Source organism: Notolepis coatsorum (genome assembly GCF_963971535.1).
Source record: "Notolepis coatsorum genome assembly, chromosome: 5".
Classification (NCBI taxonomy): domain Eukaryota; kingdom Metazoa; phylum Chordata; class Actinopteri; order Aulopiformes; family Paralepididae; genus Notolepis; species Notolepis coatsorum.
The window spans coordinates 47,868,284-47,887,749 of record NC_140169.1 but is presented as its reverse complement, the minus strand read 5'-3'; the positions used below and the strand labels follow the sequence as shown (position 1 = coordinate 47,887,749).

General features: G+C 41.9%; 1 pseudogene across 1 annotated transcript in view; it reads right to left on the bottom strand.

Moving 5' to 3' along the window:
- LOC311228735 (activator of 90 kDa heat shock protein ATPase homolog 1-like) overlaps positions 1–13,403 on the bottom strand; it is a 64,247-nt pseudogene extending 50,844 nt beyond the window's left edge. Inside the window, exons 1-2 of the transcript XR_014621050.1 lie at positions 13,085–13,403; positions 12,710–12,807 (exon numbers count right to left, since the gene is read on the bottom strand). The product of XR_014621050.1 is annotated as an activator of 90 kDa heat shock protein ATPase homolog 1-like (transcript). The remainder of the gene's footprint in view (positions 1–12,709; positions 12,808–13,084) is intronic.
- Positions 13,404–19,466: the final 6,063 nt, after the last annotated feature.

Here is a 19,466-nt window from a genome sequence, read left to right as displayed (position 1 = left end):
TCGTGTCGAACCAAGGCGGGATCTCATGCGCATGCGCGGGCACCTCGCGCGAGCACGCGCACACGCACCTGAGCGAGCACGCCGCCGCCGGTGCACGCACCTGGGCGCTGGGCGAAGGAAAATGAAAGGCGCATTACCGCACGCCACTACGGTAGAATGCTTCCGCATTCTTGCACTGCTTGCTTGTCATTAAGGAACAGGCGTCCAGGCCAGAGCATAGAAGTGGTGGATGATGATGATCAATGTGACACTGACAATCTAAGAAATCAACTTAAAATGAACGTATCTTCCTTGTTCCTAAAGATGCAGGCTATCGTCCATGTCTCAAACACAGCTAACCCTACTGTCCCTACTAACCCTACTGTCCCTACTGTCCCTACTGTCCCTACTAACCCTACTAACCCTACTGTCCCTACTAACCCTACTGTCCCTACTAACCCTACTAACCCTACTGTCCCTACTAACCCTACTAACCCTACTGTCCCTACTAACCCTACTGTCCCTACTAACCCTACTAACCCTACTGTCCCTACTAACCCTACTAACCCTAACCCTACTAACCCTACTGTCCCTACTAACTCTACTAACCCCTGCTGCATGTTTGGACCATGCGATTTGAGGCCAAGCACCGCTTTTTCAAAAGAGTGGTGCATGACACTCAAAACTTCAAAAATATCTTGAAGACGATGGCAATCAGACACCAACACATGATGGCATATCATCTTGCTTCACCATCATATTTCAAGCCAAAAACCCAGGCATCCAGGGTTGACTCTGTTCTGGTTTCATCTCTACCAGCAGTAGCTCAGGTACACATTAGAGGACACACAGTTAGTGACACAATCTACCAGACATCAAAGGTAACCATTGATGGCACAGACTATGTCTGTGGAATGTTTCTCTCCGTCAGAGTCAGTGGTGGACTGTCTACATTTAGCCAAATAGAACAGATCTACCTTGTGAATAACGAGGTTTCTTTTCTGTGTCGAGACTATGACTCCTGGTATATAGAACATCTTAGGTCCTATGAGCTGTCAACCACACAACCACATATGTCCATCTACCTACAGTCTGGTCTCAATGATACAGTCCCACTCTCAGCATATATGATCGATGGTCTGCTGCTGCTGCTGACTCCCAAGCGATTCATTCAAGTGAAATGGAAGGTGAATAGTTATTTTATTAATCGATTATTGTGTCTTTATTCACTCGTTGTGTAATTGACCAGTTTATATTCTGTATAAGTTCATATTCTGTATATGTTAATAATGACGCTTTCTGTGTTGTGTTTATGACTACTCCTTAGGTCCTTGAGCTGCTGTCTGTCGACCGGACCACATCTGTCCACTGTCCATCTACCTGCAGTCTGGTCACAACGATACAGTCCCACTCAGCATACAAGATCGATGGTCTGCTGCTGCTGCTGACTCCCAAGCGATTCATTCAAGTTTCCATAGCACAATGGCAGCTGCCTCCCCACAACCCATGATCCTTCGTGTTGTTGAGACAGACCGGGCTAGAAAATTAAAACTCAGTTCACGACCCGCCTCTGTTGATGCACTGATCACGATTATAAAAGAACAGTTGGAAATAGACCTTGACTTCAGTTTGCTGTATGAAGATCCAGACTTTGATGGGAAACTTACTTCCCTTGATGACATTACGGAATTGCCACAAAAAGCTGTTGTGCACATTTCACTTTCGCTCGACTCCAGCTCTCTCGCATCTACTGATATACTTTCAGATATGTCATCTCCATAACGTCTAAGCAGATGGCCTCCAGGTCCTTTTCCAGTTCCTTCATTTGCATTCGATGTTGAGCTGAAACTTAGAGACGGAAACAACGAATTTGAGAAGAACAAGAGACACCTTAAGTTGACAAGAGACCTAAAGCACAACATCTTAGAAAAGCTTGCATCTACAATGTATGCTTTCAAGGCTTATCCAAGTGATAAAGAGATAGCAGTGGCTTCTGCGGCTCTTGTCGCCAAACATCCCTGCTTGAAGGAAGCAGGATCTGAGACCGGCTGCAATGGATGGAAGAACAGCATCAAATTCAAGATGGGCAATTTCAGGAACAAGCTGAGACGGGCAGGATGTGAGGAGGTCACTGTAAATGCTGGAAAAAGAGGTAGAAGCAATCCTGATGGCGAACCTTCACATTCCAACATTAAAAGACCCAAGCGAGCAGAAGTAAACTTCCTACCCAACTATCCCCAAGGAGAGGATTCCTTGAGGCTTGAGCAGTTGAGGCAGACAATTGCTGAAGAAGTCAAGAAGACTGAGAAGAACCTGCCCCTCATTAGAAAGCTGATGCAGACCACATTTGCCCTGCGCCGACAGACCATAGTGAAGTCCAGCCCACCAGTGAAAGAGCTCATGGACCTCTGGCCTGCTCTCAAAATGGAGTCTGAGGTAATATAGATCAGCTCTCTCTTTCCTGTGTTAACATTTGGCACATTCTGTGTGTTTTAAAGTGAAACTTGTGATTCTTAAGCCTGGTTTATATACTCTAGCGGCGCATCTGCGTGTGTGTTCTGTGCGCCCCCGCGAGCTAGTCATCAGCGACCGATTCCGCAAAGCATGTAATGACATGGTTGACCAGAAATCCCGCCGTCATGCTCTGAAGCCCAAACCAAACAAAGTAAGAGATCCACCAAGTTGAAGTGACTAATTGATGTTGATATACTATATTGTCCTGCTGTTTTTAAATATAGGTGTATACAGAGTTCCAGCTGATTACCAACCAGAACCTGCCCAACACATTCTACGCTGAGCTTGACCGCCATCTTCCTCGACTGATGACGTTATTCAGACAGAAGGCGTCCAAAACTGGGAACACAGCAGATGCTTTGGCTCACATTTTAAAAATCCACGATGAACAGGTGAATAGATTATTATACATGTCATAGGTCGAACCTCTGTAACATTGAACAGGTTCAATGATTCAAATGAGCTTTTGAATTTTACAATTAGTCCACCATTGTGTTTGCCATTTTTCTGATTGCATTAAAGATGTGAACATGTTATTTGTGGACATATCTGATTGGACTGTTTAAAATCCGCTTTGTTCAGTAAACATTTCCATATAATACAATTATTTTTCTTCTTCTTAATCTTACATCTTAATAGGAAATCCATGATGTTCACACCAGGCGTACCACTGTTCTCCATGCCCTGCCTGTGTATCTGCATGAGGAAGTCGCTGGATTTTTCAAAACCTGCACAGTGAGTCCGAGTAAAAATAATTTACAGTACAACTGTATATTAAGTGAACAGTTAATCAAAATGCTAAGTATCAGTCTTCCTTCCTTCCAGGTCTCCCTTGTGAAAGAGATATTTGATCTCGACGGGACTAACCTGGTTAAATAAAAATAACCTTCTCACCAAAAAAATTGTTCTAACTAAAATATAAACAACTTACAAACACAACTCCATATACTTAGCTTTGTGCTGCACTTTGTAGAAACCATGGATTTATTTGTGATTATTATGTCTCTTTCATTCCTTCAGGACACGTCTGATGAGCCAGAGCTTCAGGGTGTTGCAGTGGCCCTCCTTACTGTCATCAGTGACCATGCATGACACAAGTCCAGTTCACTACCAGCCTGTGACAATCTCTGATTGGTGATTCCTTCCTGGTAATGTTTGGACTAATCTATGCACTACACCTCAGCTACCCCAAGGGACTTACCAACACTTTTGAATTCATTCAGAAGATTTTACTAGGTCTAGAAGCTGGTAAACTGTCGCCCAGGTTGCAGACTCTCAAGAATGACTTGATGATGCAATAATTTTTTTTTCTTCTGATTTTTCAATGGATTTTCTCCCCGTCCCAATTAGTCGTTGTGCCAATCCCCCCCCCCCCCCCCCCCCCTCCCCTACCTGGTGCTGTATGCATGTTCTCCTACGAGTCGGTATAAGGGCGTCCCGAGTCGATCGCACGCTTACCCCGAGACATGCGCCGACAGCCAGTGACGTCTTTTCACTTGGCAGCGAGGGCTCTCATTGGTGAAGTGTAACGCGTGGGAGGGCACGCTATCTCCACCAAGTCCTGCCCCGCTTAGCAAGCGCCGAGACCTGACCTGTAGGCGTCGCTGTCCACAACGCCAGATTCCCACCCGCCAGCTTCCCCACCCCCTAATACTGCCGAATTGTATTAGTGTGAACGGCCAGCCAAGCTGGTGACAACGCAGGGAGTTGGATTCGAACACGCGAATCCAGTGTCTCCAGCGTTGGTGACGAACGCAATCTCCGCTACGTCACCTGACCGCTCTTGCATTAAACTTTTGAAGGTATTATTTTGACATGACAAGGAAATTAATACCTCACCCCACATCCTTCTTTCAGATGAGTTTCTACTTTCTATTCCTTACTGTAATCAGTGATCATGACACAAGTCCAGTTCACTACCAGCCTGTGACAATCTCTATTGTCATTGAAAGTCATATCATGATCAGCTTCCCCAGATTTGGTGATTCCTTCCTGTAATGTTTGGACTAATCTATGCACTACCCCAAAGCACTTACCAACACCTCAAAAGTGTGTCTATAGAAACTCATCTGAAATGTCTTGTCATGTCAAAATAATACCTTCAAAAGTTGCTGTACTACTTTGCAGATGTTCAGCCAATAGGTCCAAACTACTCAATGTACCTTGTTCTTTATTTTTTATGTAATATGTTTACATTTGAGAGTTTTACATTTTCTTAACCGTCTATAGCTGGCATTATTGTAATTTCATCCAAGTAAGTTTTAGAGTTGAAAGAGTTTATCAGAATCTCAAAGGCAACATCCAAGTCCCAAACGTTTGTTTCTCGAGGAACAATAGGAGGCAATGGGCATAAATGCCACTCTGCTCTGACTGCTTCCATTGCTTGTAGGCAGTGGTAGAGTTAGTGTTCTCAGTACAGAGTACAAGGCGATATACCAGGAGCCATAAACGCAACACAGAAGCGTTATTATTAACATATACAGAATATGAACTTATACAGAATATGAACTGGTCAATTACACAACTAGAGTGAATAAAGACACAATAATTGATTAATAAAATAACTATTCACCATTAGCTGGACTCAGTTCCGTTTCACTTGAATGAATCGCTTGGGAGTCAGCAGCAGCAGACCATCGATCTTATATGCTGAGAGTGGGACTGTATCCTTGAGACCTTGTAGGCAGTAGTATACTGCCCTGTCAAGGGCTAACCGCAGTAACTTGAAAAAAGTAAAAATTTAGTTATGAGTGAAATTGACCTTGTCAATAAATGTTTTATCTTGTGACCAAGTTTCAGATGTTAATGTCGCTCAGTTTTGGAGATATGGGGTTTTAAAAACTGCAGTAACTACAAAATCACACTCAAAACCCAGGCAGACCGCAGTAACTTCCAAACAGTGAAAAATGGCTTTAAAGTGTTTTGACTTGCCATCCAAAATGTGTTATAGGTAAATAGATGATAGTACCCAGATTTAACATGTATTAATGAAGTAATCTTTAGGCATACAAAAATATGACACAATTATTTTAATTAACCCCAAAAAAGCAGATATTGCACTCTGCTGCACGATTTCCTTAAATAATTATACAAGTAATGTACAGGCAAAGTGCAGTAACTTCAAATACAATGTTGTTTTCCCTCCAGCTTTCATAACTTAACCTAGCCATTTTGAAAATGAAATTTAATACCTGAATATATTGGAATGATGATGATCCAAATAAAATGGCTAGGTGAAGTTATGAAAGCTGGAGGGAAAACAACATTGCATTTGAAGTTACTGCACTTTGCCTGTACATTACCTGTATAATTATTTAAGGAAATCGTGCAGTAGAGTGCAGTATCTGCTTTTTTGGGGTTAATTAAAATAACTACGTCATATTTTTGTATGCCTAAAGATTACTTCATTAATACATGTTAAATCTGGGTACTATCATCTATCTACCTATAACACATTTTGGATGGCAAGTAAAAAAACTTTAAAGCCATTTTTCTCAGTTTCACTGTTTGGAAGTTACTGCGGTCTGCCTTGACAGGGCAGTATAGTGTACTGTATAGTGTTCTTAGTACAGAGTACTGTAGTGTTCGTTATCATTCTGCAAACATAGCCTGCTCTAAATGACGGATGGTGCCTCTGACATTCTGACTAACTCTTTCAATGAAAACACCATCTTGTTCCATGATACATCATGGAGCAAATACATGCAGCTGCATTTCCATATGTAGGTATGTGCACTATTAACAGTATTGCCAGCTGTATAGCATGTAATGTGGATTGGTATTTTGGTTCCACATTGGCAGGACCCAATATACAGCACAACGTTTGTGAATTTTACATGTGCCAAGCGGATTGACAATTTTCAGATAATCTATACATTTTATTCTGTACTGTACATAGATACACTGTGTTATCCCAACGGTCACAATAGTTGCCGTCAACATGTTTGCTCATTCTATGACCACACTATACAAATTTGAGTAATTCAGCCAGGATGTAAACGGCTCTGGTCATGTGCACTGCACATATTGAGACCCTTTATTATTTCAATATTTGCTGGAAATACATTGATACATCATTCAGTAACATTTTCAGAGCCTTATAACAAACATTATTACACTATTGTGACCAGAGGGATTAAATGTGTAATATACATTACATTGTATGTACATGTTATAACATGCATGTATTTATTTTCTATATATATTTTCTATATATATATATTTTCAATTTTAACATTGCCATAATGTTGGAGAGGGCAACACAATGTTTTTGTAAGATAAATAGATGTATACTCTTTGAATAGAAATAAATATAAAGAGTTTGAAGTTGTAACACAATGTTTTTGTAAGATAAATAGTTTCGATGAAGAACAAAACCTCCTAAATGCATACAAAAAAAGGGGAAAACTTCATATCTGCACTTTGCAAGGCACTAATACCTGGTCGGTATTGTTAACATATATAGTCCAAAAACAGTGTACTGTGTTTACAGTGTTATTGTACATTGCCTACAGATTATATATGTATACTCTTTTATACTCTTTGAATAGAAAAAAATAAAAGAGTTGTTTGAAGTTGATATAATGTGCTTGTGTAGTTATTTTTCTGTTAACTTTTTCACATGGATTTTAAAACTGAACCTTAAGTTATAGTAACTGCAAATATTTGAGTTGATTAACTTAAAAATTTTAGTTGATTAACTTTAAAAAAAAATGAGGCATGGGATGGCCTCAATGTCGTTGAGTTCTGTTAACTTAATCACATGGATTTAAGGTTGAACCTTAAGTCACAGTAACTGAACATATTTGAGTTGCCTCCACTTGAGAACCTTAAGTCACAGTAACTGAACATATTTGAACTGCCTTAACTGAGAACTGTAAGTCACAGTAACTGAACATATTTCAGTTGACACCACTTGAGAACCTTAAGTCACAGTAACTGAATATATTTGAATTGCCTTAACTGAGAACTGTAAGTCACAGTAACTGAACATATTTGAGTTGACACCACTTGAGAACCTTAAGTCACAGTAACTGAACATATTTGAACTGCCTTAACTGAGAACTGTAAGTCACAGTAACTGAACATATTTGAGTTGACACCACTTGAGAACCTTAAGTCACAGTAACTGAACATATTTGAACTGCCTTAACTGAGAACTGTAAGTCACAGTAACTGAACATATTTGAGTTGACACCACTTGAGAACCTTAAGTCACAGTAACTGAACATATTTGAACTGCCTTAACTGAGAACTGTAAGTCACAGTAACTGAACATATTTCAGTTGACACCACTTGAGAACCTTAAGTCACAGTAACTGAACATATTTGAACTGCCTTAACTGAGAACTGTAAGTCACAGTAACTGAACATATTTCAGTTGACACCACTTGAGAACCTTAAGTCACAGTAACTGAATATATTTGAATTGCCTTAACTGAGAACTGTAAGTCACAGTAACTGAACATATTTGAGTTGACACCACTTGATGACACCACTTGAGAACCTTAAGTCACAGTAACTGAATATATTTGAATTGTCTTAACTGAGAACTGTAAGTCACAGTAACTGAACATATTTGAGTTGACACCACTTGAGAACCTTAAGTCACAGTAACTGAATATATTTGAATTGCCTTAACTGAGAACTGTAAGTCACAGTAACTGAACATATTTGAGTTGACTCCACTTGAGAACTGTAAGTCAGAGTAACTGACCATATTTGATTTGACTTAACTGAGAACCTTAAGTCACAGTAACAGACCATATTTGAGTTGCCTTAACTGAGAATTGTAAGTCTTAGCCAACTGAAAACATTTGAGTTTATCAACTTAAAAAAATTGAGGCATGGTATGGCCTCAATTTTTTTAAGTTCTGGAAACTTATTCGGGTTTACAGTGCATTCATTTTTGGACACATCACACACCATCGGTGTGTGTACTGTACGTGTGCTGTCATAGCTCCACCTACAGGCCTAATGGAGAACACCAGGAGAATACCAGGATGTGAATGGAGGGTGAATGTGAGGTATATCGTGTAAATAAGTTTTGATTGATCGCAAGACTACACTGTAAAAAAAAAATAATAATAAGTTACCAGAACTTAAAAATATTGAGTTCAGTTACTGTGCATTAAGGTTTTCAGTTTTCAATCCAAAATAAGTACACAACCACATTATTTCAACCTAATAAAACTATGTTTATTGTCATTGTTTTAAGAACACTAGTTGACTTGGTAATACTCACATTTTGAGTAAAAAAAATGGCTTTTAACATGTGCAATGTTCAATGAAATAGAAAAATAAATAATAAAATTTGTTGATTAATCCCACTGGTCACAATAGTGACCGTAATAATGTTTTTGTTATAAGGCTCTGCAAATGTTACTGAATGATGTAGCAATGTATTTCCAGCTAAATTGAAATAATAAACAAATAAAGGGTCTCAATTAAATATGTGGTAGTAAAAATAACCTGTGGGAGGATTTCAACAAGATAAATGCGACAACAGTGCAAAATAGTTCACTATAATATTTCAAAGCAAAAAAAATATATATATATAATATATATTTTTTTAATGCTGACCCCTGTGCCTATGAAAATGCCCCCGCGTGCCTATGCAGGCACGCGTGCCTAGGGTTGCCTACCCCTGGTATAGAGTGTAACACTCACTGAGCTACAGAGACTGTATAGAGTGTAACATTCACTGAGCTACAGGGACTGTATAGAGTGTAACACTCACTGAGCTACAGGGACTGTATAGAGTGTAACACTCACTGCGCTACAGGGACTGTATAGAGTGTAACACTCACTGAGCTACAGAGACTGTATAGAGTGTAACACTCACTGCGCTACAGGGACTGTATAGAGTGTAACACTCACTGAGCTACAGGGACTGTATAGAGTGTAACACTCACTGAGCTACAGGGACTGTATAGAGTGTAACACTCACTGCGCTACAGGGACTGTATAGAGTGTAACACTCACTGAGCTACAGGGACTGTATAGAGTGTAACACTCACTGAGCTACAGGGACTGTATAGAGTGTAACACTGAGCTACAGGGACTGTATAGAGTGTAACACTCACTGAGCTACAGGGACTGTATAGAGTGTAACACTCACTGAGCTACAGGGACTGTATAGAGTGTAACACTCACTGAGCTACAGGGACTGTATAGAGTGTAACACTGAGCTACAGGGACTGTATAGAGTGTAACACTGAGCTACAGGGACTGTATAGAGTGTAACACTGAGCTACAGGGACTGTATAGAGTGTAACACTGAGCTACAGGGACTGTATAGAGTGTAACACTCACTGCGCTACAGGGACTGTATAGAGTGTAACACTCACTGAGCTACAGGGACTGTATAGAGTGTAACACTGAGCTACAGGGACTGTATAGAGTGTAACACTGAGCTACAGGGACTGTATAGAGTGTAACACTCACTGCGCTACAGGGACTGTATAGAGTGTAACACTCACTGAGCTACAGGGACTGTATAGAGTGTAACACTGAGCTACAGGGACTGTATAGAGCAGGGGTAGGCAACCCTAGGCACGCGTGCCTGCATAGGCACGCGGGGGCATTTGCATAGGCACAGGGGGCAGCAGTAAAAAAAAAAAAAAAAAAATTAAAAAAAAGGATTTTTTTTTTTTGCTCTGAAATATTATAGTGAAATATTTTGCACTGTTGTCGCATTTATCTTGTTGAAATCCTCCCACAGGTTCTTTTTACTACCACATATTTAATTGAGACCCTTTATTTGTTTATTATTTCAATTTAGCTGGAAATACATTGCTACATCATTCAGTAACATTTGCAGAGCCTTATAACAAAAACATTATTACGGTCACCATTGTGACCAGTGGGATTAATCAACAATTTTTATTATTTATTTTTCTATTTCATTGAACATTGCACATGTTAAAAGCCATTTTTTTTTTACTCAAAAATTTAGTATTACCAAGTCAACTTGTGTTCTTAAAACAATGACAATAAACATAGTTTTATTAGGTTGAAATAATGTGGTTGTGTACTTATTTTTCTGTTAACTTATTATGGATTGAAAACTGAAAACCTTAATGCACAGTAACTGAACTCAATATTTTTAAGTTCTAGTAACTTATTATTATTTTTTTTTTTTACAGTGTAGTCTTGCGATCAATCAAAACTTATTTACACGATATACCTCACATTCACCCTCCATTCACATCCTGGTGTTCTCCTGGTGTTCTCCATTTGGCCTGTAGGTGGAGCTATGACAGCACACGTACAGTACACACCGATGGTGTGTGATGTGTCCAAAAATGAATGGGCAAATGTGAGTGAAATTGTCGCACTGTATGCAGCTGTTTGTCTGCATTGCATCCCCCCCCCCCCCAACTCAGATTTAGGGTTGATACAACCATCATAATAATATTGTTAATAATAACAATAACAATAATGATGTAATAATGTAAAAATTATCATTAAAAATACCTGATTATGAGAAAAAAAATTACGATGCATGGAATATTGTTGAGGCACACTAGTTACAACTATATTTCAAACAGGCACTCCATGTCAAAAAGGTTGCTGACCCCTGGTATAGAGTGTAACACTCACTGAGCTACAGGGACTGTATAGAGTGTAACACTCACTGAGCTACAGGGACTGTAGAGTGTAACACTCACTGCGCTACAGGGACTGTATAGAGTGTAACACTCACTGAGCTAAAGGGACTGTATAGTGTAACACTCACTGCGCTACAGGGACTGTATAGAGTGTAACACTCACTGAGCTACAGGGACTGTATAGAGTGTAACACTCACTGCGCTACAGGGACTGTATAGAGTGTAACACTCACTGAGCTACAGGGACTGTATAGAGTGTAACACTCACTGCGCTACAGGGACTGTATAGAGTGTAACACTCACTGCGCTACAGGGACTGTATAGAGTGTAACACTCACTGAGCTACAGGGACTGTATAGAGTGTAACACTCACTGTGCTACAGGGACTGTATAGAGTGTAACACTCACTGAGCTACAGGGACTGTATAGAGTGTAACACTCACTGAGCTACAGGGACTGTATAGAGTGTAACACTCACTGAGCTACAGGGACTGTATAGAGTGTAACACTCACTGAGCTACAGGGACTGTATAGAGTGTAACACTCACTGAGCTACAGGGACTGTATAGAGTGTAACACTCACTGAGCTACAGGGACTGTATAGAGTGTAACACTCACTGCGCTACAGGGTAGGGCTGGGCGATATGGCCAAAAACGTTATCACGATAACGTTATGATAATGTTATCATATCACTCGATAATTATAGATATTGTTATCAGTATAAAAATTTTTTTTTTTAACAACAAATGTATGTTTATTTTGCAGCAATTCTTTGTTGTTGCCGCCATCTTTAGTGTTACAGCCCCCCCCCCCCCCCTCACACTGTAGCTCCACCTGTCTTTAGTGTTACAGCCCCCCCCCCCCCCCCTCACACTGTAGCTCCACCTGTCTTTAGTGTTACAGCCCCCCCCCCCCCCCTCACACTGCAGCTCCACCTGTCTTTAGTGTTACATGTCTTTTTGGGAAGAGGAGGCTTTGGACTGTCAGTGTCCACAGGGGGGGGGGGGTTCTGGTTCTGGCCAGCCAGCACCTACACAACAGCTGGACACACAGCAGCTGTGGCTCTCAGCCGGGGGGCGCTGAGGGTGGGGGGGGCCCCAGACAAAGGGAACCGTTTACTTTCACCACTTCATTGACTTGAAGCCCCGATGACTAATCTAATCATAGAGTAGATCTCCGATATAATCTCTCCACCTGCAGTAGGAACAGATCGAGAATTCTGGACCATCTCATCCAACAACAAATATCTTCTTGGATGGGGGGGGGGGGTCCCCGAGACCAAATCTAATCAAATAGGGGCCATAATGTGCATCAATGTGATTGATTGATTGATAACTTTATTAACAGATTGCAGAATGGGTACAATGCAGTACGGCTCGATACACACAATTGTTAAGGAGATGCAGACCAGAGAAAGACTTTCGTCTTGTTTACATCAGGGTCCCCCATTTTCAATTCAACATGGGGGAACCTTGACATGAAACAACTTAATTAAGAGAGCCACCTGGTTACGTGATAAACACAACGTACAGCGTGTTCAGCCTGGCGTCGGGACAGATCGCCTGGACACAACGACGGTCAGTGAAGTTATCGATCAACTCACCAATGCCAATTGTTGACGTTTGTAGCGTCGGCTCTCTCCTCGACGATCCAGCGGGGATCCCCCTCTCCCCACTTAGCCATGGCGGCTAGTCCTGGACCCTGAAGGATTGAAAACTTTATTAACAGATTGCAGAATGGGTACAGTACAGTACAGCTCAATACATACAATTGTTACGGGGATGCAGACCAGAGAAAGACTTTCGTCTTGTTTACATCAGGGTCCCCCATTTTCAATTCATCATAACATACATGACATACAGATAGACAGTACTGCTGCATCTAGACATTTATGACATACAGATCTACAAATACAGTACTGTTTGTGTACAAAAAGAGTCCAAAAAAGAGACATATACATTTGACGATCAGATCTCACCCAGAATGTCTAAGTAAAACACAGAATGAACGGGAGGCAGCGAGATATTGATCGAGATATTGATCTGAAAGCAGCACAGCAGCCACTAGAACATGCTGTTTAGCTGTTAGCTGCTGCTGCTAGCATGTGTTAGCTGATTAGCTAACTAGCAGCACTAACTAAAGTAACGTTACACTATTTATCTTCCAGCTCCCGCCGTTTATCTGAATTACCGTTCAGTCTAGAAGTGACTCACAGCCGCGATATGAGAGTCTGAGGTTAATAATAGAAGAATATAATAATATAATAATATAACAGCTGATCTGCTCTCTGCCTCTCAGTCACTCAACTCACTCTGCGCTCTGCCAAGCCGGCGGCAATAAGCTGCGACTCCACTTCCGGGTCGGGGTCTGCCAAGCCGGCGGCAATAAGCTGTGACTCCACTTCCGGGTCGGGGTCTGCCAAGCCGGCGGCAATAGACCATCGTAACACTTCCGGGATTCTGAAATCAGGGAGGAGATTGCGGGGGGTGCATATGAATGAATGTGGACGAATGAATGAATGAATGAATGAATGAATGAATGAATGAATGAATGAATGAATGAAAACTTTATTTAACAGATTGCAGAATGGGTACAATACAGTACGGCTCAATACATACAATTGTTAAGGGGATGCAGACCTGAGAAAGACGTTTGTCTTGTTTCCATCAGGGTCCCCCATTTTCAATTCATATAGACATATATGACATACATGACATACAGATAGTCAGTACTGCTACATCTATACATTTATGACATACCAGATTTGCAAATACAGTACTGTTTGTGATACAGAAGGAGTCAAGAAAAGGGAGTATATACATTTGACGTAGAAACTGTACATTGGAGGAGGTTGGGTGGGGGGGGTTGGGTACATTGGGATATTGACAACCATACTGGGTAATTTACATTGGAGGTGGTTGGGGGGGGGGGGGGCCGGGGGGCACACTGTATAAACAAGTAACACTGTACATTGAGGGGGGGGGGGGGGGGGGAGGAGACACTGTACAAACAAACGAAGAGCCGTGATGGAAGTGGTTGCCGATACGGCTGTGGGGGTCAGGGGCGTATTTGGCACGGGGGACATTGGAATGGGTCCCCCCCATTTTTTCAGAATGCAGTTATGTCCCCCCCCCTTCTGACTACCTGTCCTACTATTATGCAAAGAGGAGTAGATGGGGGTCGCATTCTTGCCCTTATCTAGAGCTAAACCAGCAGCAGTGACGACACCAGCAGTGTGTGTGTGTGTGTGGTGCGTTCCTGAAATCAACAGAGTGCACTCGCTATTTGCATATCAATAGCGCCGGTCGTCAGGTGTGTTAAATACGACCGGCGCTATTGATATGCAAATAGCGAGTACTTATCTGGGCTTGCAGTTAGGAGCACTTGGGAGTTCAAAAGTGCGTTCATTCTCAGCACTCTGTTATAACGGCGTTCAAAGATGTGCCAGATTTCATATGTATTTCAGCCGAAAACCCAGTTAAAATACACCGTAAACAGGCTTTAAAATTATGTGGAAAACCAACCGATCTGGCAACGCGCCTGTACACCCCCTGCTACGTCATCAGACTCATCACAACAACAGCTGAATCTGCGTCTGCGAGAAGAAGAACTAACAAAATGGGCCGTTCAGACAATATCTCCTTTAAATATGTTCGAAATGTCAAACAGACCTGGGTACCTACAGGCTACAGTCTATCACTACTTTTGGGAATCTAAGTGTTTATCCAGGTTCTGGGGCCAAGTGATTGATTGATTGAACACTTTATTAACATATTGCAGAATGGGTACAGTATAGTACAGCTCAGTCATGAATTGAAAATGGGGGACCCTGATGTAAACAAGACGAAAGTCTTTCTCTGGTCTGCATCCCCTTAACAATTGTATGTATTGAGCTGTACTGTATCAGGGTCCCCCATTTTCAATTAATCAGGACATACATGACATACAGATAGACAGTACTGCTACATCTATACATTTATGACATACCAGATTTGCAAATACAGTACTGTTTGTGATACAAAAAAGATACAAAAAATGCGGTATTGCACCCCTGGTATTTAAAAAAAAATCTAGGTAGAGAGGGGGGGCTGCCATTAAATTTTGAACCTGAGAGTGCTGGTCTGGCTTCATATGACACACGACATACAGATAGACAGTACTGCTACATCTATACATTTATGACATACCATAGCTTTTGTTGTTGTTGTTGTTGTCATATTCAATGGAAGTATTGTAACATCCTTGTATTGTAAATACATTTCACAATGGGAGCCATCAGAGATGAAAGGCGTTCCTACTGGTTTAGAGGAAGATAATTGTTTTTTGGTTGTTTGAACCCTGGAGATCTCTGAATGCAATGTAATTCTGTATGTATGAGCTCAGTGTGTCGTTTACATGGAGAAATGGTGCCACCGCCTGGGAAAATGCGGTATTGCACCCCTGGTATTAAAAAAAAATCGAGGTAGACAGGGGGGGGGGGCCCCCCTAACCCCCCCCAGCGACGTCACTCGCCACGCCCACAAATCTGTCCCCGGCACACCTGGAGAGAGAGTTACGCCAGTGGTGGGGGTGCTAGAGACATGATCGAATAGACGTTTATGCGCCTCGCTCTCCTGAACACGGCGTGACCCATAACTAATCGATCAGAACTAAATCGGCAGAGAAAAAGCCCATTTTAAAGCACCTATTCCGCTTGGACATGCGCAGAGTGCCCATGGAGTCTGGACGACGCGAGATGACGCTCGAATGAATGTGGACTGTTCCATCAGAGGGGGGAGCTTCGATGGTCATGTAAGTGGCTACAGACCGCTGCACTTAAATATAAACATTAGTCTACCTGGAGACTCAATGAGGTAATTGAAGATGTCGCCATAAGACACGTCTGGCCATTTAGTGGGATAATTTTTTCATTATCCTGTTCGGCTGGCCACCGAAGCTCCCCCCTCTGATAGAACGGTCCACATTCATTCGAGCGTCATCTCGCGTCGTCCAGACTCCATGGGCACTCTGCGCATGTCCAAGCGGAATAGGTGCTTTAAAAATGGGCTTTTTCTCTGCCAATTGAGTTCTGATCGATTAGTTATGGGTCACGCCGTGTTCAGGAGAGCGAGGCGCATAAACGTCTATTCGATCATGTCTCTAGCACCCCCACAGCCGTATCGGCAACCACTTCCATCGCGGCTCTCGTCCACATCCATTCATTTGACCCCCCCGCAATCTCCTCCTTGATTTCAATGTAACGCGGAAGTGTAGTGGTCTATAAGCTGTGACTCCACTTCCGGGTCGGGGTCTGCCAAGCCGGCGGCAATAAGCTGCGACTCCACTTCCAGGTCGGGGTCTGCCAAGCCGGCGAGTAGCCCATAGCTTAAGGCGGAGTCACCAGCGTCACTGAACCGCCGCCATCTTGGGAGGGTCAGCCTTGAGTGAGAGTGAGTGAGCTGCACAGACAAAAATACTCATAACTCGCTGAAATATTGACGGATTTACAAACGGTTTGGTTTGCTATAAACATCAAAGATGTAGTTATGATACTGCATACTTATAAATTTTTTTTTAATAATGCTTGTAATAAACCAAACCGTTTGTAAATCCGTTAATATTTCAGCGAGTTATGAGTATTTTTGTCTGTGCAGCTCACTCACTCTCACTCAAGGCTGACTGCCCCAAGATGGCGGCGGTTCAGTGATGTCGCTCTCCATTGGCCGGCAGCGCGGGCAAGCTATCTAGTGTTCTATAGATATCTATGGAGTAGCCTCCAGCTGCAGCCCCGGAGATTGTTCTCTCACAGCAACTTCCGCCCAGCCACAAGACATTTCTCCCGCTGACAGGACAATGCGCTGATTGGCGGAAAGTACGGAAGTATCTCGAAGTACGTCTGATGTATCTCGAAGTATGTCTGACGTTTCTCTACGTTAGCGAACGTTAATTGAACGTCATTTGTTGTCCTTTTGTATTGTTTCAGTGAGTTTGAGGAATTTGACCGGAGGATCAACAAGCAAATGAAGAAGGAAGGGAGACCATTTTGGACCATATAATAATACTGTAGTTGTGGTGAATGAGGTGTTGAAGGAATAGCATTATGTGTCTGATATGCACCAGTGACCTGTTTGTTCAGTGGTGAACGAGGTGTTGAAGGAATAGCATTATGTTGCTCCTACACCACATCATGTTCATATTAACATTTGTATTCTGTAGAATTATTTCTAATCATTATTCTTTCTTTATAATTTCTACATATTATTGATTGGTTTGGTAAAGTAAATGGGGGTTGAAATTGTTCTTTTAAAATATTTGTATATTAATAATAAGTGTCAGTTGTAACCTTTTTTTGTTTGACATGTTTGTTTATTTTCAGTTGATGATGATTTATTTCCTCCTTTCCCGCCCATACAATACAATACAGTAATAATACAATAAAGACACAGTTGTTTAAATGTTTATTTTCTTAATTTAATTTCCTATACAATGTAGGAACCGCACAAGTGATTGATTGGATGAAAATTGTATTAACAGATTGCAGAATGGGTACAATACAGTACGGCTCAATACACACAATTGTTAAGGGTATGCAGACCAGAGAAAGACTTTCGTCTTGTTTACATCAGGGTCCCCCATTTTCAATTAATCATAACATATGACATACACAAATCAAATCAAATCAAATGTATTTATAGGGCCCGACAACACACGTTAATGTCCCCATGGGCCGTACAGATCTTCTTTAAACAAGTCAAGAAGAAAACATAACAATAAGTCAAGAACAGAACAAGAACACCATAAGGTGCAAACATTTTTAGATGGATGCAAATAAATGAAAGAATGCAAGCACTCCCAGACATACCCCACGCGAAGGTAAGGAAAAACTCACTAAAACCTAACAATAGGGAAAAAAGCTCCACAGGCAGTACACGACATACAGATAGACAGTACTGCTACATCTATACATTTATGACATACCAGATTTGCAAATACAGTATTGTTTGTGATACAAAAAGAGTCCAGAAAAGAGAGTATATACATTTGATAAACTGTACATTGGAGGAGGTTGGGTAGGTGGGGGGGGGGACTGTACATTGGAGGTGGTTGGGGGGGGGGGGGGGGGGGGGGGTCGGGTAGGGTGGGTGGGTGGGGGACACTGTACAACTGTACAAGCAAAACTACATTGGAATATTGACAAAACCATACTTGGTCATTTACTGTACATTGGAGGGGGTTGGGTTACAACACAGGAGCAGAGTATAAACAACAGTACAGGAATGACTGAGAAACAGTCTAAATGGGTTTTAACATTTTAGTTTATTTCATGCGGATATGATCTGTAATACCTGATCGGTACAATATCTACTAACCTGATCAATACAAGCCCCCCCCTCTCATGGAACAAGGAACTCTTCAATCAATCACTCAACAACCGCACGTCAGCGCAGACGTACTTGCTTTTGACGTTCAATTAACGTTCGCTAACGGACGTAGAGAAATGTCAGACGTACTTCGAGATACTTCCGTACTTTCCGCCAATCAGCGCATTGTCCTGTCAGCGGGAGAAATGTCTTGTGGCTGGGCGGAAGTTGCCGTGAGAGAACAATCTCCGAGGCTGCAGCTGGACCCTATTGGAGCCGGCGGCAATAAGCTACGACTCTACTTCCGGGTCGGGGTCTGGCAAGCCGCGTCTCTACAGCGTCTCTACAGCGTCTCTACAATTCGAAGCGGCATTTCTGCAGACCCCTCTCTGATTGGTTGAGGCCATTTCTGCAGACCCCTCTCTGATTGAGCCGCGACAAGCTCTAGCTTGGAGTCGAAACTCCATTAAGCTCCAGAGAGAGAGGCTGAAAACCCACAGTTGTTGCCCGACGGATGGGAGCCAAATCCCGGATCCGAGTTTTCTGATGAATAGCCCCAAAACATGGAGGTCGCGAACGCAATTTATACTCATGGAAGTATTGATTACGCCATAACGAATCATTAAAAAAATATACCGTTAACTGGAATATGTTGTGTGTGCCTTTACACATATGTTGGATAGGATTATGTAATTGGTTTGTCATTAAAAACCAATAATAATCGCTCGCCGGTTTCACTGGCTTTCAATTTTTCAATTGCCTTTCCCAGTATTTAGCCCCGTTTCCCGGCCGTGTGGCCCTATATTAATAAAACGTACGTCTCTAATTACAAAAACCTACAAAAGTGTTCCATAGACTCAAAGGGACCGTGTAAAAGTGTCCAAATAGTGAAGAAATAGCTAAATAGCTCCCCCCAATAAAATCCCCAGTTAAATTCAAGAGGACAATACAAAAGACAAGACAGACAAGACATTTCCTCCTCCCCCTCCCACGAGACCGCCGGACTCCCCCGAACAAGCC